The sequence below is a fragment of the Argiope bruennichi genome, chromosome X1 (genome assembly GCF_947563725.1).
Source record: "Argiope bruennichi chromosome X1, qqArgBrue1.1, whole genome shotgun sequence".
Lineage (NCBI taxonomy): Eukaryota > Metazoa > Arthropoda > Arachnida > Araneae > Araneidae > Argiope > Argiope bruennichi.
In genome coordinates, this window is record NC_079162.1 from 114,530,458 (window position 1) to 114,553,976 (window position 23,519).

A 23,519-nucleotide genomic window follows, 5' to 3' on the forward strand; every position below is an offset into this window, starting at 1 on the left:
ACTCCTTAGTTAGAATGATTAAAGTATTCATAAGATATTTCAAATTCCAGGAAAATTTAATACTTCAGTCCGTAAGATAATAAATTTAATTCTTAATCAAATCAATAAGATTAATGACAACTTCTTATAAGATAATTAGTTATCAAAAACAGGAGAACTGTAATTTAGTTATTTTTCCATGCCGTTTTTTCCACAAATCACAAGTAAACAATATGGCAAATATCTTAAATGATAATTATAACAAGGGGGGGGGGGTTCCCCTGCTATAAAAATGTGATTAGCACTTACAGAGAACAGTAATTTTTAAGACTAAGAACCAAAATTGTCATTAACAAGATAAAATAATCAATATAACAAACTGTATATTTTGTTTTACCGAAAATAAAACTGCTTTACATATAAAAATATGACACTATATAATTAACAGCACAATTAAAAGGAACTGAATTTAAGTTTCCAAGAAAAATTACAATCTTCAACAACGGCATATTTTCTGTCTCTCTTATGATTCTTCACAATAATCTAATTGCAATCATTTCCAAATGGATATTTCTTAGTTTGTTTCCCGAAGAAACCAAAAAGGAAAACGAATTCCTTTTATCTGATAACCGATCTACTAACAAAATGGACAATAAACGTAAGTGGAAATAACAGACATAGCATGAGTCGGAAATAACCAATACAGCACTGGGTAATCTAATGAATGAGACAACCAATTCTTCTAGAACAGATATTGACACAAGCTGGCCAATGTCGATCTGTCATGTAATGTGCAGATTAAAGACATTTTGAGTCTATGGTTTAGAAATAATTTCCGTATTGAATATATTAATACATAACAAAACAAGCAATTCTTAGAAGAAATATCTGGTTTCTTCTAATAATCATCCAGATCATGCATGTAAAAAATAAAACGGAAATAATGAATAATGCAGCAGATATTAGTTATACAATTAAATACCCAGAATGCTTAAAATGCAAAATTAAAACCTGATTGACAAATAAAACCAATTTTGAGATACTGATAAAGAAAATGCATAAATATTAAAACTTCTAAAACAACCGAACAAGGTCATATTTTTTTAATGCACAGATCTGTAGACAATACAAATTAAAATGTCTACTTAACAAATAATAGAATGGTAATTTTTTCCATTGAATTTTTCTCGAATGGACCATAAAAAAGTTGTGTAGAAACAAAATGAATTTGTTATCAAAAGTTATAGACAAATATGGTTATTTTTCGACATGATCTTCAGCCATTTGGCCTTTCCATTACCTTCTATGAAGAACGTTCCCGCCAATGATGTAAAATGTGCCCAAAAATGAATTTGCGGAATGACTAGCCTAAAGATTAGATTTGTCTTCGATAATGAAGGAATTGAAAGTGAGACGATATTCATTATGTTGCCAAGATCATCTTCGTTAGTTTAGATGTGAATGAAGTCCTTTGATGTCTTGAAAAGTGTTTGAGAAATGAGAAGAAGAAAGAGCTGCCCAAGTGACACTGTTGTACTGAATGGATGACAGGAGGTATGAGGTGCGGGGATATGCAGCCGTGGGAAGAGTTATGGACCTTGTTTGAGAAGCAAGCTTTAGTTTGTCTGGAATAGAGTAAGTCATGTTCTTGAACGCTAGATGACATAAAATGCTATTAAAAGGAGTTTCTGAAAAATCTATATATTATAAGAAGGCGTCAGTAGTGATTGTTGATATTTCAATGTAAACAAAACAGTTAATGGATTGTGAAATGGGTCTTAATATCTCTTAAAATACAGACAACCCAACGCTACTTAAGACAAGATCTATTAAATACAGAAGATCGCAGCGCTGTTTTCCGATATCACAAATCGTTGCATTTTCTTGAAGAGTGAATGACTTCTGTATTAAGATATCGGATGTCTCCAGGCAACGCATCGTCATCTGTCACGGCAAGAAAACTTAACTATTAGCGAAGTCGAAAATCAGCACCACGGCTTTCCGTATTTAAAATTTTCTTAACTTTGCTTAGAAGCTCCTTTTAAGTCAAGAATTTTTGACCTCCTTGCCAAAAGAGATAAAAATCCCTCGACGCTATGTCAGGGCTACACGCCCGGTGATCAAACACGTCCCATTTAAATTGCTCCGAAGCTGCTGGGTTGCAATAACAATAACAACAACCGAATACTACGATCACTCTTCGGTGAATTTCTGTTGCGCTGCTTCTTTTTGCATAAAAAGAAAATGCGCATAACACTAAGTATTTTGCATTGGCGGAAAAATCCATTCTACTAGCTATGTTTGATAGTCCCACACCAACAGCTTAGCCAGGAGTCTTCAACTGCAATTCATGATAAAATACAGGACTCTGTATAAAACCTATTGCATACTGAAATAAAATATAAAGTACGGTAGAGATTTCAGAGTATTATAAATTTAGATAAGAGAGGAAAATTAAATAAAAGAAAAATGAAAGGGAGGAAGCATGTGTTTAAATTTAAAAATTCCAACTTAGCTCGTTAAGAGTAGACCCAGAAAAAAATCAAACCTCTGATTTCAGGGATCGCATTCATTCATCGCACCTTGACGTTTTGCAATGAGATTGGTTATCATTCTATTTGAATTAAAAATTGTATTCTTTACGCATTACTCCGTGTGTGTGTGTGTGTGTGTGTGTGTGTGTGTGTGTGTGTGTGTGTGTGTGTGTGTGTGTGTGTGTGTGTGTGTGTGTGTGTGTGTGTGTGTGTGTGTGTTAAAATTTTGATAATAAAACTTTTTTTAAGACCCACATTTTTGGGGGGTGTCTTAGTTTATTTTCAAAAATATATTCGAAGTCTCAATCAGTTTCCTTTAATTCGTAATAGCATTTGCATAAGAGACATCTACTCAACGATAACAGTTCTTTTTTGCTCGAGAAAATTTTTCGCATTCTCTTCAAGAGGCAATGTGCCCAATCTAGCAGCTATCAATGCAAGTTGGTTATTTATTTTCAGGGAATTTTGTGCATTTCTTATAGGCGCGTTCTTCACATTTAAGGTAGCGAATTTTCATGTGACATGTACCCATTCATAATAAACCCAAATGCAATTCAGCACTGAATTGTACTAGTCAGATGCTGAAATCTATCTTAGTTTTGAGGAATAAAAGGTTATAAAGTTAAAAAAAAAAAAAAAAAAAAAAAAAAGGTTTATTCGCTTCTCTGTTAGGAAAATTGGAAGAACAGAAGTGGACTATGGTCCTGAAATTTGTAACATGAACTACTTTTTTAACCTTGAAACTAAATTTTCTTTGATCTTGTTGATTCGAGTATCCAAATGTAAGGTTCTTTTCGCGGCTTTAATGGATTTTCTGTATTTGAGGGTATAATGGAATATTTTAATTTATTTCTAGTAAGATATATTGTTAGACTTTGATACGCATCATAGGAAAATTTATGTCCCTAAATATATAGTTCGGCCCTTTTAATTTCATAAAATTTTTCATTAATGAGTTTTAGGTTATGAGAAAAGTTACAGGTTTCTTTGGCATATTTGGAGGGGGTGTTTTTTAAGGGGGGAAGAATGACTGCTTCTTCACTATCAATGCTCATACACTGCGTGAAAAAAAAATAGGACACAAGATTTTTTTTTCTTTTAATAATGAAGATAGATAAATGAAGAACACCCTTGTGTTTGTTTGTTTTTTTCCCAGAAAAATTTAATGAGAAAGACTTTAAAGGCCTATTTACAAACAGATAACTGTATTTGAAACTTGAAACAAATAAAAAATACAAGTCAATTACAACAAAGAAAAAAAAAAACAGTTTTGACTACTTCATACTCTACGAGAAAAAAAAATAGAATACTTCTAAATAATGCAAATAAAAATCTTATTAGTACGGAATTCGTCCAACATTGGCTTGATTACTTCAAAGATTTAGTTTGGCAACGCGAAGTTTGAAGGAAGGAGATATGAATTCAAGACTTGGATATAGTCTATGTGTTCCTGCTTGTCACTCAGGAACATTAGGCTTGTTCTTCCTCCGAACCCGACAGCCAAAGAAGCCAACAAACTCCCTCCTCCTATCGGTTGGGTAGAATAAGTCTTTTCTTCATTAACAGAACAATGGCAATAGTATTTGTAACCATTTGGTCCATTTAAATTAAATTTTTTCTCATCTGAATATATGATGGATGTTCATTCCGAATTCCAGAATACGTGGTTTTTAGCCCACTGCAGTTGGTGTCCAATGTACCTTTCACTCCATTTAGGTTGATACTTCCTTTACCTGCACACGAACTTTTGAATCTTTTTATGCAGTTGTAGATAATTCTTCTTGAAAAATAAGCGATGCCTTTATTTTAAATTTGGCAATACTTCAATCCGTTTTCTTCTTTAATTCCCGAGTGATTTTGCTTTGATAGTGTTGAATCAGATTTTCTGATCTGCCAGTCTTCCTCTTGGTCCCCTGACTATTAGCAATTCTTTTAAGTTCAATACAATATTTGTACGGATATGTAGATAGTGTACAGTTTCTCTTACATTTTTACTACCATTTTTGTAGGCGACAATTTGACTTTTTTGAAACTCACTAAAAAAGGATTTTTTTTCCCCCTAGGCATTGTGTTTTTGTTTTTTTTTAAATCGGCGGCTTTCAATAAAATAGAAAATTTTTCTTAATTAAAACATTTAAAAAGAATTGAACACCCACTTTTAAGTTTTCCAATATCTTCCGAAACAGTTACTTTGGCATGTGTCCTACTTTTTTTTCCCACACGACAAAAATCGCTAAGTACTGTTGTTTCTTTATTTTTATTAATGGTTGATAAAATTTACTCATTTAAAATAAAAGAAAAAAATAGTCAAAGAACTTTTAAAAGTAATGTAGATCAAACACAATCAAAATATAAAACTTAATTCACAAAACATGACTGTCCCATTTTTTTTCACGTAGTGTCACATTTTTAAAATTTCCGAAGCTATCTCCTATCTTAATATCAAATACATGAACATTAATTTTGATCTAAACATTATACCTTTTTGTCAAAACTCATTTTGACTATCGTTTAAGTAATTACTTTCATTTATTATTTTCTTGTTATTATTTTTGGGGGGATTGTTACTCGTACCAAGACAAAGAAAGGTATATAGTTCAAAATCAAAATCTCACCCTTAGTTCTTTAGCCCATCTGGTAGAGACCAGTTTCATTTCTTATGCTACGTAAGCGTTCCATTCTTCTGGACGTCAGCGGTGGCAGTCATCAGGCACTGCCATACTGTCTTGGACAGTTCATTCAAGTTCTTTACACTCGTGATTGGTTATGTTTTATATACCGAGTAATATTGGGCAACTTCTAAGGAATATTCTACTGCCCTCTCATCAAACTTCAAATCAGCATGAGCCCAGTTCTCTGCCATCCTCTTCAAAAACAATTCTATCAAGAATCTGACGGAAATGCAAATAAGCACACTCCTAATTTCCTGGAGAATTCATCCAATCCGGGAAAACAACCGGGAATGAAAATTTACCCAATCCGGGTAAGCTTCCCCGGGACAACGCCTGGTAAGTAGGCGCCAACAGTAGCAGAGGTTATATTTAGACACGCACAGTCGCATACCGCGCATCCCCCGACTTCTTACCACTTGGCTGCGTAGCGGCTCCCTCAGAAGTTAAGATCGGCCGGCACCTGTTATTTTGCGGCGTTATTTTTCCCGCATTATTTTAAAACAATTAGAGGGAAAATGGAATTCTAAATTTTGGATGCGTTTTCAAATGTTAATTTAAGATGCAATTTTGCGACAAATTATTCATTAAAAATGCAATGCAATTATCTTTTAAGATGTTAAAATAAAAGAATGTTCTCATTCTGAATAAATTAAATTTCGAAATACTATTCTTATAAATGGTTGCAAAGTATAAGCCAAGATATTCTGTGCATTTTATTATGTTACGAAAATGCATCATAAGAAATAATATTGCATTAAAAGCGAATATTCAATGTGATAAAAAATGAAACTAGCAATTTTAGAAAGCACTTTACTGATTCACTGAAAATTTTCAAAATAAGAAGGAAAGACATGAAAGGAAGGAATGCTACGAAACTTTTCCTTACGAAAGTCTACGAAACTTTTCCTTACAAAAGTTTTTATTATTAAGATATTATTTATTGTCTACATTAACATGTTTGGCTAATTGTTAAAAGAAATTAACACATTTTTTACTATTCCTCCCTGTCTGGATTCAATCTAACTTATGTAAATATGTCAAAGTGGTAAGATATTTATAAATTTGGTATTTAAGTAATAAATTTCGATGTTTAACAAAGATTATTTGAAAAGGATTAAAGAATTTTAATAAATCAAGTAATAAAAAAAAGACAAATAACTTATTATTAAATCTCTAAAACACAACAGTTTTAAAAATAACGCAACTATCATTACGAAGGACTTCTGAGAAATGAACTTATTGAACTAAAACTATAAAAAATTTCCAGAAATAAAAAAAACAACTGAAAGATTAATAGCTATTGATAAATTTTTCGTACCAAGCACTATAGCACTCATTTCACAGTAAAAAAGAATATAAACAGAAAAGCGTGATTCTAACAATATTACAAATTTGAAAAGGAAACGAAAGCAATAAAACTACGAAAAAATTTATAGTTTTAAATTTAGTATAGAATGATTTGGTTACAAGCAGATAAAAATAACACTAATATGCAAGAAATAATCACAGCCAACATTGACAAAATATTGAAATGCCAAATGCAATAATGCCTAGTTTAAATAAATGAAGTCAGATAGCAATATCTCTTTGTACTCAAAAATAAGGAATCGAATAGGATTAACTAAACATTAACGTCCCGTTTTAAAGCAACACTAGGGCTATTTTGGGAGAGACCTCGTAATTTTGATTTGTGGTTTTGTGTGGTTTATTGGCGCAAGAGCCATATTTAGCTATACTGCGCCATCTCGTAATTTTGAACCGCGGTCAGATGACGAGTACACCTGAGCTGGCACGCCCCTCTCCTAACCACACCAGCGGGAGGACGTTTGGCCCGGACGGATTTAACGTGCACCAGTGCCGCTTACACGACGGTTCTTCGGTGGAATCGAGTCTCGAACCTGAAACCCTCTGGTTCCGAAGCCGAGGCCTTACCACCAGGCCACCGCGGCCCCAACGGAAAGGAGAAATAACATTAGAAATAAAGATCAAAAATTAAAATTCATTTAAAATATAAAGACAGAAAAGTGCAAATTACTGCTATCTTTGTCAGGAGAATTTTAATTTTTAATTCAAACTCCTGAAAAAGCTATGAACCATTCAAACTCATTTGCATCTATTTACTTCATAATATTTACCATTTACATTGAAAATTATTTAAACTCTCTATAATAATTTCTTCGGGTTGGTATATGTGGCTCATACAATGACATTTCTTGTAATTCTTTTAACCGTTTATTTGAATTTTCAGCAAACAAATATTAGTAGTAACACTTTTTCACTTAAGTTACATTTAATTACAATAATACTTTCCTTTGGTGGGTTTAATATTTGGCCTTACACAAGGCCGGATTAAGCCTGTAGAGATCCTCAGACAATGAAAGTTTTGATGGGCCCTTTTTCCTGTATCTAACTTCCTACATCAGATATTTTTTAATTCATTTTTTATTCGATATATAAGCAATTTCATGCTACAAATTCTGGTAAATTGAAAGAACACATAATTATGGATCCCTTTCAAAAGAATTGTTTAAATAAAATTGTTTGAAATTTAAGAATAATTTTAACCGAAATTAAAGCAAATCTTTTAATTTAAATATTTGAGAATCGAACTATTTTATATAGATACTACTTTATTACAGAACCGGACTATTTTATACAGATACTATTATAAGACAACTAAATTATTAAATCAACATCTTTCTAAGAATTTCAACCGATATAATATAAATCTTGTACAAAATTATTAATTAAAAATATTTAAATTATGCTCTGACATTTAAACTAAAATTCAGTTTGATTTTAAATTGAATCAATTCGCGTCCACAGTCCTGTAAAATTAAATGAAAAAAATATATCGAAATTTGGCAAGGGGCAAATGTTATAAGAGCCCTATAAGCAGCCGTCTACTTTGACTATTTGATAACCCACTCCTGACCATACGGTATTTATAATGATGGCATTGCAAAGAAAGAAAATAAAAATGAATGCAGCGAAAGATTTTGCGGAACCTGCAGCTCAAACAAAAGAACAAAATTCACAAACAAATAAATTTGCATATAATTCTGAAGACTTCATTAAAAGCTTTGACAATGGCTTTCCTATTTTCTTTCAAAAGTCTTGTGACAATGCAATCCTATGAACTGCTCAACAAAGAAAATGCATTTGTCTCAAATGCCAGATCTTCGATACCCCCAACCTTCAAAATATGATCGAAAACTCTGTTCAACGATTTTGTGAGAACATAACTTCTCATGTCAAGGTTTCACTCAATTCCTGAAATGAAATTCCTGTCATCTTCAATCAACTATCTGTGGCACAGTAATTCCATTAGTTATCGATTAAATATACCCACTATATCATGAAACAGCTTCACTCCTATAACCATTTCAAATTTATCCATCTAAGTAATATATATCTTCACTAAATTGACCATGTTTTGATGAGCATACACGTCATAAAAAAAGTTCCCCATTTTGCGTTACGACGAGTTTATTCAATGACAATTATTATATTTATATAATAATTGTTTAATTATTATATTTATAATTAATTATTTATTATAGATATGTTCATGGCAATTAAGATACACATTTTCTGAAGAGGTTGAAACAGGTAACTGGTTAAGACATTTACTTTCGCCAAGCATTTCATAGAATATCCTATTTAATATACCGAACTAAAAATACATTTATAAATTTAATATACCAAACTAAAAATACATTTATAAATTTAATATACCAAACTAAAAATACATTTATAAATATATCTGTTATGTAGTTAAACAAAACGATTTAATTTCAGTTAGTTTTCCATTTTCTAAAGCAATACTAGAACTATTTTTGGGACTGTAATTCTGAACCACGGTCAAATCACAAGGGCGACAATCTGAGCTGGCACCAGCACTCCTCTCCGAACTACCGCACCACACTAGCGGGAGAACATTTGGCATCGACGGATGTAACGTGCACTAACGGCGGTTTCTCGCTGGAATCAGGTCACGAACCTGGAAGTCGAGATTCCGTATAGAGAAACAAGAAAAAAAATCTGGCAGGAAAAACAAGTTTCATTTAATTTTATTAACATCCCGTTTTGAAAGCAACATTAGGGTAATTTTGAGACGAACCACATAATTTTGAACTGCGGTCAGATGTCGAGGACGACACATGAGCTGGTATTCCTTCTCAAAATTGCTGCACCACAGAAACGGATCCAGGAAAACCAAATTCCATAATAAAACAAGGGCAAATTAGGAGGAAGTAAATTAGAACAAAGGAAGAAATATATAAATGGAATATACACGAATGGAATGTGTTAATAAAAAACAATTACGAAGAATAAAGCTTTATACCTGTAAAAATTCTCTAAACATATTGAAAATGCATCGTCCGATCTATTAAAAAGACTCACTGTGCTTCCTTTTTAAAGAAAAAAAATTCTTTATTGATTTTGTTTCCCACTAAAAAATTCAACACAAACACGTAGAATTAAATAGATCTTTATAAGCAGATTCTAGCAATAAAAGTAAAACCGAATATGCAAAATACTTTTTCCAAGGCATTTTTTGAAAAATTAATAAGAATATTTATAAAATATTTGTACTCATGGAAAGCAGGATCGGAACGCTGAAGAATTCTTTTTCTCGAAAATCTTTTGTAGTATGTACGAAAGGGCATTACATAGCTAAAAAAAAAATAAAAAAAAAGGGGGGAGGCCATTTCACACCTCATATTTTATTCAATATCCAAACTCATCTGAAAAATGGACAGCGCGCCCACACCATAAAATTTTGGAATGCCAGCAGCTGCATATTCTTCTTGCAAGAGTTTTTAGTCTAAGAGACATTCAAACATGTAAACATTTTATGGCTTTTTCCCTCCCAGGCAGCAAGACGTCGCACGAAGCGAATTTAAAGTAAAGCAAAATCAAACTACGTTCATAATTTATCAGCAACTACTCAGAAACGGGAGGGGAGGGAAATGGCATCTCTCTTCCGATGTATTTAACATTGCTTTTACAAATATTTAACATCTGCAGTATTTCAGTAAACAAACTGATAGCTTAACAATTTCAATTATTGCTCTGAAAGATTTCAATTACTACTCTGGAAAAAAAAGTTGAAATAAAATTTAAAAAAATGCTAAACATGAACTACAGCTCCACGGGAAAATATGCAATTCATTTTATTTCGGATTCCTCCAAATAAGCTTCCGTAAATCTTCATCTAATTAGTGCACAAGAAAACTAATTTTTACGCATTGTAATTTATTCATGATTGAAAGAACTTACAAAATTAAGGAATAGAATATGCAGAAAAACTGCTAGCAACTTTAAATAAACCTATACAATCTGGGAGCAGCTCTTATTTTGTTTTAATTAACTGGAAAAAGTAGCTCGACTGTGGTACAAAGACAGCTCAGGTTGACGGCGCATGGAAATCTACGTAATGCATTATTATGCCTAATTAAATAATTTTGATTATTATTGTAATATACAAGAAAAAATTATATATTTGAATTTGGATTTAAATGGTTATAAATATAACGCAACAAACTACATTATAAACGAAATTTGATCTCCGGTATCGTTCAAAGATGTATAGTAACATACATTATGTAATCTCTCAGTTATATAGGTATGCCTAACTTTCTACACATTGTCAGCTTGAACTGTCAGTAATGCTGTTCAAAGAAAACTATTTTCGCCATTATTCCCAACGTTCCATCTTGGTGTGCTTATCTAAATGCCTGCTGCTGTTGTTGTAGTTTTTTGTCACTAAAACATTTAAATTTAATATTTTATGACTAACAGCAAATAACAACCGTCTTCGAAAAATTTCGAATGATATTCAAAAAGCGTTTATAAACTTTAAAATGCATACGTGAAAACAAGAAATTATTGATTGTTGCAGTATTTTCAAATTCGTATTATGAAAACGACGCATAAATATTGTTTTCTAAATTTTTTCCCCCTCTCATAAATAAATTTTATGAAAATAATGGATAGAGGGGAGATTAAATATTCCATCATATCCAGGGTGTTCCAAAAAAGTGATATAAACGTTTGCTTTTCCCTTAAATATTGCCCCTAGACAGATACTTTCCATTACAAAGTTTCATTCAATAAGAAATTATATGAATACATCTTAAAGTCTATGAAAATTGATTATAAAAAGTTTTAAAAATTGAATTTTTAAAGGACAACCGAAATGTAAAAATGTAAATTAGCGAAATATTTCTCTTGCATTCATCTATATACACACTAATTTTCAAACCTCTGTCTATATAAACACTTACTTACAGACAGAAGCGTGTAAACATTTAATTAAGAAAAGAAAATTTATTCAATACATATAAAACTGTCATTAACAAATATTTGACAAGAAGTAAATCATTCCATTATCTTGAAAGAAATATACCATTCAGGCATATTGTTGTTCATTTTCACTGATCGATAGTTGCAATTTCGCCTTAATAAAGAAGAGAAACTAGAGGAAATTAATCATGTAAAGTATCTCAGAGAAATGTAATTTCCGAATTAAGAAAAGAATCTCTTTGTTTGCAATCATATGTTGCATACTAAACTTTCCTTTAAAAAAATGGCCTTTAAAGCAATGAAAAGCATTAGAACGTCTGAAGATATATGTTGTATGCAATCGTAATATATCTGTATTTGTATGTAAGTATTGTTAAAAGAATACAATTTTGCATAGATATTAAAAACCTTCTTAGCAGGATACGAAAATACTCCAATTAATCTATTATTGAACCATTTTTTCCAATTTAATAAGAGGAAATAAATGCAGTACTGTACCCTGTTATCTTACCCTTTGAACAACATACTGTGATATTTGCATTATCTTTGAAATGTTCAATGAAAAACTCGCTCAAACATCAGTTGGAAATGCATAAAAAAAAATCGTTCTAAATAAATTTGCCTTTTTATTTCTTTGCAAATTTTATAGGTGAAAGTTTGCATGAGCATAGATGGAAGCAAGAGAAATATTTTACTAATTCACACTTTTTATAATCAACCTTCACACATTTCAAAATGTATTAATATAATTACCCAGCTTATTTAATGAAACTTAGCAATTAGAAGTATACGTCTAAATGCAATACTTAAGAAAATAATGCTAGTTCCACTTTTTTGGAACATCCTGTTTACACAGTCGGATAGAAAATGGGTTTGATCCTACCGATTATGATTTACTGACTGTTTGTTGAGGGAACTTAGGACATATTGCGAACTTATATTTCGTTTCTTTAATGATGACTGAATGAAAATATATCTTGATAAAGTGATTTCTGGGCTATATCTCTGATGAGTGGAAACTCGCTTTAGATGGCTTTTTGTTTTGGCTTGTTTGCTTGTTTCAAATTTGGACAATTTTTGTTCTTGTCAATTGTAGTCAGGTGGTATATGATGATGCTACGCACTTTTTTGCTATCACTTGTTTTCGTAAGTCGATAACTTTTATAAATGTTGCAGCGGAGAGTTGTAGACTATTCTAACGCAACCATTACTCTGCCATTTTCACATAAATCATGATAAATCTAAAAGTTTTGCCCAATCAAAAGATAGCCAAATGATCCACACCAGACCATTACGATATTTTTCAAATGGTCAGACAACGATAAATTTCGGCTATCTCCAGCGATATGATTATCTTCTGAGAAAATCCAGAAACAGTCTTAGATATTCGACTTTTCGAACTCTTCATATTTTATACGCCATTCAGCTTTACTGTACCAGGAGAAAACACAGTTTGGAGATAGCATCCTGAAAACTCTCAGACGAATGCCTTAATGTTCCACGCAGTTTCCTTCTAAACAGCCAAACCTCGGCTCCGTTCCACAGACTGTATGATCTTGCCATAAAACAGACATAGAATTCAGTCACGGAATGACCATTTTTTATATTTATTTATTCCTAATGTCTTTGTACTTTTTTTTTTTTCTGGCTTTCTAAAAGTTTCAGTTCAAAAAATGACATTGGATGGAAGCACAAACAATTTTTAAAGTAAACTACACAGTGCTTAAAATGAAAATGGTGCAATGAACACCGCAATCATTTTTAATTCGAGTAACAAATATGTCAGTAAAAAGTTCGTAGGTTGAAGAGGTACATGGGAGATAGGGTCCAATCCAAAACTCCTCACAAAAAATATTTCTTACTTCAAACTTCTAATCAATTATTTTGATAAATATCTATTAAAGAACTTTAAACATTTTCATGAATTTTCACTTTATAGCATCGAACACACATTATAAAATTTACTTAATTTCATAAAGATAATTGAATATGCAGCTCTTTAGAAATGACAGCATTAGAATGATTTCTGAACATATATTTCCTCAAATTTTTTTAAACAGCTAAAGTTTAGAATTGTATATTTCAGAAATTTAGATATCAAAAAATCTGTAAAAGTAGATTATTGAGATTTACTGAAGATTACTAGAAATTTACTGAATATGAAAATCTATCCTGAATAACAGCATATCATAATTTTTTATATCCATAAGACAGTTCTAAATTTTGAGAAAATAGCTTGAAATTTCTCCAATTAACCTTTATTACTCTAAGCCAGTAAAAAAAAAAAAAACCATTTTAATCATTCTATTTTAAGAGAATTTGGGAAATTTGCTATTTTACTATTAATAGACATTTATATTAACGATTCTTGTTAAATGTCAGACTAAAATATTAAATAATCCTCTCTGAGGTATCATATTACATTTAAAAGAAAGAATTGAGAAGAAAACAGATACTCGTCCTGAAAGAGTGGAGCTGAGTAGGAAAAAGTATAATTATGAAGAAAAAAAAGAAAAGAAAAAAAAAATTTCTTCCTACGCTTTCAACAAAGGTTAAAGGGCTTAGAAGAAAAAAAAATCATAATTTACATTTTATTCGCAAAATTCTATGAATGACGATAATGTGCAGATCCAAAATATTTTTAAAAAGGGTGTTATTTTTACATAGAAGTTGCAGAAGGGTAACGTAGATGTCACTTTATCTATAACATAACAATGTTCAATAAACATGGTATCATATTTTAGAACATTATTTTAGATAGCAAGGCACTTCTTGCACGCCATTTCTAATGATAATTTCATTAAGTACACACACTATAGTAATAATGCGAAATTTTAATATTCACCAGTAGACCATATACCAGAACTGATGCTAGAATCCCCCCCCCCTTTTCTTTTCCTTTAGTGTTACGAATAATGCTGAAGAATCAAATTTGCCTTGTATAAAATTCCAAACTACTTAAACAATCGTACAAAGAAAGGGAAGTTTGAATATAAAATTTCTAACAATTCAAAAGCAAATGTCAAACGACTGCTGGCAACGAATTAAATTTTGAAGAGCAATTCGAGTTTTTATTTATGCTCTCTAACTTGACATTTGGATATGCCATATATATACGTCAAGTCTGGATGGATTACACAGTGAATTTATAGAGCCAGATGACAGATTAAATGAAATCGCATTACAAATTTATTGAAACTTAGCAAATCTATTTGCAATAAAAAGAATCGCTTAGATGAATGTTTCATAAGCATTAATTGCATCTTCAGATGAACAATACAATAACCGCACTCGTAACTCGTTTATTAATAAATGAGCAAGCACTTGCTATAAATTAGAATTATTGTTTAATATACACAATAAAATATTAAAGAGAACAAAAGGCTTGAAATACAAGTAAATAAATTATCAGCAATTTCATTTTGTACGAATACATATAAAACGTTTGCATTACAAGTTCCAGAATGAGGAAAATTAACGATAGCATTTACTGTGAAAAATAGATACTGGCAATTTCTTTTTAACTAAAATCGCAAAAGATCCAGAATATTTAAAAGATTGCACAGAATGAAAAATTTGAAAATTAAGTTTTTAACAACTCAGAAGCAAAATCTATGCAATGCTAATGATTTATAAACAAATCAAAATAGAACACATAATATTTAATTTTATCACAAAAATCATTATAACAGTTACGGATTACTTTCTTTTAAATTAATTATCATTTAAATTTAAGAGAAAATAGATTACTTTTTTTTTCCGGTTTGAATGTTGATGATTCACACACATTTGGTATTTGTCACGTGATACAAAAATTAATACACTTAACTACCATTTATATAGAATGTTTCAATTATTTCTATTATTATGAAGGCATAGCTTGTTCAAGAATTCGGAAAATCAGGATGTTCCCTACCTCCACTTTTTGACTAAAAACTTTTTCATTACCGTATATTTTAAAAAGTAGGATCTGATAAGAGAAATGATGAAATTTCGCTAATTTTTCATTCTACTTTACCACCAAGAACTTTTCCAGAAAATTTTAGCCTCAAAAGAAAGTCTTATGAAGAAGAAGTAAAAGAAGTTATTAAGAAGTAACATTTCGATTGCTGATTATCGCTTTATTATCGATGGTCTCTAGGAGCCAACGTTAGTAATAAGCATGTTAACAGTTCGTTTTATAAAATATGTTATCGATATTTATTTTTTTTAAAAATGAAGGAAAATTTTGTATTTCCCCTTTCTAACTTATTTTCCTATTCCATTTTTCTGTGTCTTTAATATCTCCCATTAGAAGTAAATTATTAAAATGGCTTCGAAAAATTTTCATTTCAATGCTTTCTTCAAAACAATGTCAAAAAATGTTTTCAAAACAATGTCAAAAAATTCGACCAAGAGAAGAATTTTCAAATAGTTTCGTCTCGTTTTAGGCATTTCTGAGACTGAAAACATCATTTCTGAAACTATGTCTGTCTATCTGTCTGTGAACATGTTAAATAAAAATTTTTAAAAACAAAAACTATAAGAATTAAAAATAATATGTGGTCACCAAGTCAAGATTGCAAATTTTTATTAAATACTGGATGAAATCCACTACCAAAATTATGTCGATTTATCCATTCGTGTCCATATAACAATAATTCAAAAATCTAACCGGTGGAAGAATGAAATTTGGTATATTATTTTAACACCATCATTGTAAATATATATACAAACTTAGATCAACTCCATTAAGAGGAGGGTTATCTTTCAGTCTGTCTACTCGAGCGAAACCGAAAGTAATAATTTAATTTTGTATTTACAATAAATGCGAAATACTTTACCTAAACATCGGAATTGGTAGATTTATGACGAGTTTTAGGTCCAATCGATCAAATACGAGATGCAAAATGTACACTCGAATATGTAGAAATTACAAAACGGAAATTGCGTACGACGAGGACAGAAAACTTTCAGTTCAACACAACTAACTTGGGCCGGTCTAGCCTGGTTGGTAGGGCGTTGGATTCGCGTCCCTTGGGTTGCGAGTTCGAACCCCGCCGGAAGCCGAAGACTCGTATGTGTGTGTGGTGGCTGGCGCACGTATAAATCTGTCGTGGTCACAAAGTCCTCAATGTCGAAAGAAATACTACTGGGGGTACTGGATCAGGGGTGATCGTTGTCTGATTAAATTACGATCTGCGGATGAGTGAATGAAATGCATGAATGAAGTCAGCCCCGTAAAAAGGGTTATGACGTGTATGTAGCTAAGTCGTACTCTTGGTCCTAGATGGCGCTACTGAAAAACAAGAGACGCACCCTTGGCTTAAAATCACCGACTTCTAAAGTCAGTTGGATTGTCTATGACAAGTGTCATTAGAAACAACAAAGCAACTGATTTTTTTAGTCCGAAAATTCCAAGCAAAAATATTTTCTAACTTGATAGCATTTGTCATAACTCAGCGAGAAAATCTGTTTCGTTTATTTATTTTCCATCTGTAAAAATGGAATGGTACTAAATAAAGCCAAATTTATCAATTTTTCTTTTTATTAAAAATCTTTAAGAAAACATAGTTTGAGGTTTTCCGTATAATCTAAAAGAAATTGATAATTTTATTAAAATATTCTATTTCAATTCTCGGACCAATCAATTGCTGAACTACTATAAGTTCTAGGTCCTACCCGAATGAAAGACAACAATATGAACTTAACTTGGAAAAAAATGATTTTTTTTTTTTTTTTCAAAACAAAATCAGTTTCAGAGAATTTGTCAAAATATCGTCATTGCAAGCAACTTCCAAGGATCTAAATTTTTAAATAATAAAAATGTGAATGCAGAAGTTATGAAACATAATAATTAAAGTAAATATTTTCATATTTTGAAAAAAAAAAGACGTTCGGCAAAAGTATAATTTAAAATAAACACCGTGCGACATTATATATGGAGTGCACAAACAAGCTATATAAATTGAGTTCTATATCTATACTTATAATAAAGCTCAATGTGTGTGTGTGTGTGTGTGTGTGTGTGTGTGTGTGTGTGTGTGTGTGTGTGTGTGTGTGTGTTGGCGCTCTACAGGCCAGGTCATTTGACATACAGCTATCAAATTTGGTACATGTATACCTTAGAGGTCGGGAATGTGCACCTGGGGTCCCTTTTTTTGAAATTTTAATTAGAATTTTAATTATTAATTAAAAACTAGCTTTCCCGCCAAAAAAATCTTCCATTTTCCCCACCGCCAACTTTTTCGCCAAAAAAAATCTTCCATTTTCCCCACCGCCAACTTCAATTTTTTTTTTTTCTCCCAACAGAAATGAGGCTAGGGTTAACATTTTTCGGCGGATTATTTCAAACGATTCTGTTTATTTTCTTAATGATTTATGCATTTAAAATTAAACATTGTTAATTAATCCATGTTTCAGATTCATTCTGAAGTACTTTTGAATTAAAATAACACAGAATAAAGGAAATTAAAAATGTATAATCTGCATAGCATTACCCCAACTGACGTAGAAAAATTCACGCATTTGCGTTACCGGAGCTGGCGAAGAAAATTCACGCATGCGCATTCTGAATGTTGCCATGACAACCGTTATCAACGGTTGATTTCAATTATTTTTAGGTTAGTTGCATGCTTTTGTAAGTAAATTGTATTTATGTTAGTTATATATTTTTTGTATATGCTTATAGTTTTAAGTACATCGTTTTTTAAGTAGATTTTTTTAACCTGTTTTCAATTATTTAAATTATTTTTAGGTTAGTTGCATGCTTTTGTAATTAAATTGTATTTATGTTAGTTATATATTTTTTTTGTATATGCTTATAGTTTTAAGTACATCGTTTTTAAAGTAGTTTTTTAAACCTGTTTTCGACCGATTATTTTAAACGATTCATTTTATTTTCTTAAAGTTTGATGCATTTAAACTTAAACATTGTTAATGAATCGATCTGTTCATGATGAATCTGAGAAAATTTTGTTGACAAATTCTTGAGATATTACATAACTTAAGAAAGATATTCTTTAGTGCCCATAAAGTTTAAACGCTCAGTGACTCTATTATCAGTAATCATATTATTAAAAAAATGCTTTGTTTCAGTAAAAAATATTATATTAATTGCAGTTTAGTCATTTCCATTTTAATTTTAAGCATAAATTCTACCGGAACTAACAGAAAATTAGAGAGATACATATTATGTTATGGTTGAAGGACTTTATATTATTATGAGTGAATTACATGACTATCAAAATTTGAAGCTTTAAAATATTTGATGATGAAGCTATTAAAGTAGGAATTACATAAAATATTTAATTATTGAAATTTTAACGAGCATTAAGATTGGCGAACCGGCTGGTCGCCAAAGGCGTCTAGTAAGGAATAAAGTAAACTTCCGCTCAATTTCAATAGTCCACAACAAACGTCTAAGAAACAACAAACATCTGAAATTGATTTTCTGAATTAAAGAAGGCTCTTTGAGGATAGGATTGTTTAGATAATAGGCAAAGGATAAAAAAAGCTAAATTTTTATTTTAAAAAATTTGGAAGAATAAAACCGTCCTTAATGTTATGTTCAACTTTGGAATATTAAACTTTGCCTATTATCTAAACAAAAAAAAAATGACTAGTATTTAAATATATTTCTAAAATCAATGCCAAAAATTTCTTAATATGACAAATACTTAAAAAGGCGAGCATATAAAATGGTGTTAAAAATTCTAAAGTCCATTAATTTCTCACTAAATGTCAATAATGAGTAATGAACTCATTTATTAACTTCAGAATATACTCAAAATTTTGTTCTGGAAGTTTTGTCGTTTGATGCAAAAATATTGTTCTAAATGATAATTATACGTGTGATAGAACCAATCATTAAAAACTAGCTGTATCTGCTTCCTTAGGGCAAAAGAAAGAACTTCACTTTAATTTTATGCGGCTTTAAACAGATCATTTAACTTTCTATCCACCTCAATAGAAAAAAAGAAGCACAGAGCCCATTAATCATTTTTCATATAACAGACTGCTTATAATTTATAGAAAAAAAAAATTTCCTCTCCGAAGCTATCTATATATTAACAGTAGAAATATTTTAAACATTTAAATTATTCTAAAGAAATTATTTTTTTTAAAAAAAGCAAAATGCAATAAATTTTCAATTAAAAAATGCTTAAATTACAATTTAACTATCCTTGAAAATAAAATTAATGTTTTAAAAATAGTATAAAAAACAAAACGAAATAAAAATTTTATAAAAAGAATAAAATAAACAAAAAATTATTTTTAGTATAATTATTATAAAATTACATTTTTTTTCCCATGATAATGCAATTATTACATAACAATTCGAATTACACACAAGCTCTTTAATCAAGCCATTGCCAAATGAACGACTTAGTCAAACGCTACAGGAAAGAGACAGCAACCAAGTAACACAAATGCTACTAAAATAAAAAATGAGAAGAGTGCATAGCTGTGTCTGTTAGATTCGGACGGAAAGCTAATTTTAATGCCCAAAATATCAATAATTAAACAGCATATTATTAGCATTTCAAGTTTTTATGTATGCTCTTAACGTGCATTAAGCCATAGTGTGTGTGTGTGTGCGCGCGCGCAAGAATTTCTAATTAATCTACATTCCTAAATAATTTCCTAATCACTCGAACTCTAACTTAACTGCAACTTCCGAGTTGTGGGAGAGAGGGGTATTATTCTCCCACAAACATCAAAACGCGACATCAGCAAATTCCTTCACAAAATTATATAAGCTCAAAATGCTTTCTCGTGCTTTCTTTTCAGTTTTCGTATTCTACTCTTTATGGCTTTTAAAAAGAAAACTCGATAGCAGATAAAAAAATTTACTATTTTGTAAAATCACAAAGGTTAAAAAATTGTTAAAGAACCCCTAGCTTTTTAAAGAAGGTTTTACAGACAGACACACAAACACTAACGCACATACATAAATTTTTAAAAAAAATAGATTAGGGAGAATTTAGAGGTCCAAATAGCTAATTAAATAAGATTGCAACGTAAATTTATAGAAATAATCTAACAGCAGTAGATATAACTATTAAATGCATTTTAAAAATCTGTCCAGCTAATTATATAAACTGTGCGTTGAACATCGCAAATTTGTCAGCATTATAAGCTAATAAGCTGGCACAAGTGATATATATTTTGCCATGTATTTTAAATAGTTTAAGAGTACAAAGGACTTGAAACAGTAGTGAACAGGTTATTAGAAATTTAAATTTGAATAAATACATATAAAATTTTTGCATTATTAATGCTAATGTAAGCAACTGGCGACAGTATTAACCAAGAGAAATTACCATGTATAATAACTTTTTCCATTTAAATCTCAAAAGTAATCTCGTATCAACTATACAAACAATGAACAGAGATGGTTGCCCTTTGGGATTTAAATTTTTTTTAAAATCAACACGTAATTTTTTTTAATCTCAAAATGCAGCCATCTCTTATACTGTTTGCATAGCCCATACGAAAATCCTTTAATTGTAGATATTTATTTTTCGCAAATACAATTGTACTTATAAAAAGAAGCAGAAAAAACGCCTAAAATAGTCATGATTACTCGACTATTTTCCAAAAGATCTAAACGATTAAATTCGTCTAATTTTACAAAAATTCATAGCAATTGGGTATATTCAGTCGTTAAAAATAATGGTTGAAATGTAAGTTGTATTCAAACATTTGCAACTCAGATATGTTTGAAGGACACATCAGTACACACAGTTCAACAGATTTAAGAAATTCAAACAAAACGCTTATTTTAAAATTCGAATGTCAAATCGTTTCCACCTGGTGTCTAGACTTCATTAATATTCTAGATGAAAATTTATAAACTAAACAAGGAAAATTTATGCTGAGCAAAGAAATGAATTGAAATGCTGCGAAGAAAATATACTTCATTTCAGAACACGTCCTTTTCGTAAAACCGTGCAGTTCAAATACCAATTACAAATTCATTCTTTCACTTTCATGCTGAAACACTTTGTAGTTTGAATTTTTTTTAAAATGCAAAGTTTTGTTTTCATATCTATACATTTAAAAGAATAAATAAATGAAGTTTTACAATCTTCTCACGTCTTAGAAGACTATGAAACTGAACACCAGAAATTACACACTCTTCGACAAATTTTGACAAAAATTGTGCCTCTCGGAATTTACACTCGTCTAAAACCTCTCTGACTCATATGATCGATTCGAAAATTCCATTATTCAATCCCCTTTTATTTATTCTTTTCACACCGTAAATAAATTCTTTGAGTAGACGTTATTAAATCGCTTATTTCGAACCCGTTTTTAGAGATTTCTGACAAAGAAGATTGAGAATAATAATTTTTAAATTATCAGTATTTGAAGGAAAAAATTCTTATTATCATTTCATTATTTCTTCCATATTGCATGAATGTTTTAGGTTCAGACTTTAAATTGAAATTTATAGTGAGGTTTAAATATGTTAGAGTGCAATATTGCTTATCTAGAAACTTAAAGAATAGTCCAAGATAATTAGTTTCAAATTTGCTTCGGATGTTTTGATATTATTTTTCTCTTACAATGCAAAATCTTTGAGAGTACATATTTCAGACTGGAGTTTCAGTGACTGCCCAGAAAAATAAAATCTTGCTTATCTCACACGACTGCTACTTTGTACTATTTAATTACTACGACATAAATACCTATAACCAAACAAAGAGCATAACTTTACATGTCAAAGATTTTACAGCAGATGCAGAAGAAATTTCAAAGAATAATTTACCTCTCTTTGTATTTTTAGAGCTTTTTTCCCAATCAATTTACACCAACGACATTTTATTCATCTGAAAATGCGGCCGACATAATGCAAATACGATAAAAACATTAAATGAGCAAAACTGAGCTAACCATAGTTTACAACTGACGTATAAAACTTTGATTACAAATACATTAAAACAGTTATTTGATATTTTACAGTCTCTTCAAGTGATTATTTGTCTCCTTTCACCATTTTCACCAATAGATTTAACCTCCAAATTTGATGACGCACCTAATTTGGAATTATTTTTTATTTCACTTCATATAGATAACATAAAAAAACCTTCAAAAACTTAAATACGTATATCCAAATAGTTTCTATCATTTAAATTGATTGCTACTTAAAAAGGGGTTAGAGTTAATAAAAAGGTAAAAAATGATCAAAACATTTATCAAATATTGATAACAATATTTAAAATTGAATTTATCTATGTCCAATAATGCACCAGGTTTTACTGAACTAACTTCAATAATCCAAAAGGTAACTATTTAAATTCCTAAAGCGGGCGCATTGAGAGCAACTTCTGAACACAGAAATGTTACAGTCAACTGCGTGAAAGCAAGACGTCCCCAAAGATTTATCAAATGAAAACTTGGCCACTAGAATATGCAGAGCCTTAATGAAAGCGCAACCCACGTTTCATGGTTGATGTTGCCGCAACTAACATTTGTAAAGGTAGAGATTATTCCACTTGTGATGCTGTTAGTACCTTTAATGAAGGCATTGTCACGCGCGGCCTTCATACACAAGAGAGTATCCAGAGATTTAAACCGAATGGGATTCATTTGAATAGAAGCAATGGAGTCAAATTACCATACTGGGGTATTACAAACTATTAACGCAAAAGCGGAAGTTTCCAGAAAGCCATTAAATATTTCAAAATAAGACGTTATCAAGAATTTTCAAGAAAGTTAGAAAACTGAAGATTATAAACATCGATATAAAACGATTGCAGTCTGATTTCAAATCACGATTCACTCAATCCACGATACAGTTCTTGATTGTTTCATTACTGCCCCAGGTAATATTAAAATGCCATCTGAAAGATCATAATAATAATTTTAAAAAATAGAAAACTAACTTATGAATTAGATAAAAACTCAGAAAAGTCAGCAAAAAAAAAAAAAAAACTATGCTCTCAATAAACATTTTTTTATTATTATTATTATTATTATTATTATTAAAAAAGCAATAACAGAAAAATGTTAAATTGTCTTGACAAAAGTGTTG

At 30.5% G+C, this 23,519-nt stretch overlaps 1 protein-coding gene across 1 annotated transcript in view; it reads right to left on the reverse strand.

The window, feature by feature from the left end:
- Positions 1 to 23,519, reverse strand: part of LOC129958409 (peripheral plasma membrane protein CASK-like) — a 117,062-nt gene that overhangs the window by 77,372 nt on the left and 16,171 nt on the right. The gene's annotated exons all lie outside the window — the stretch shown is intronic.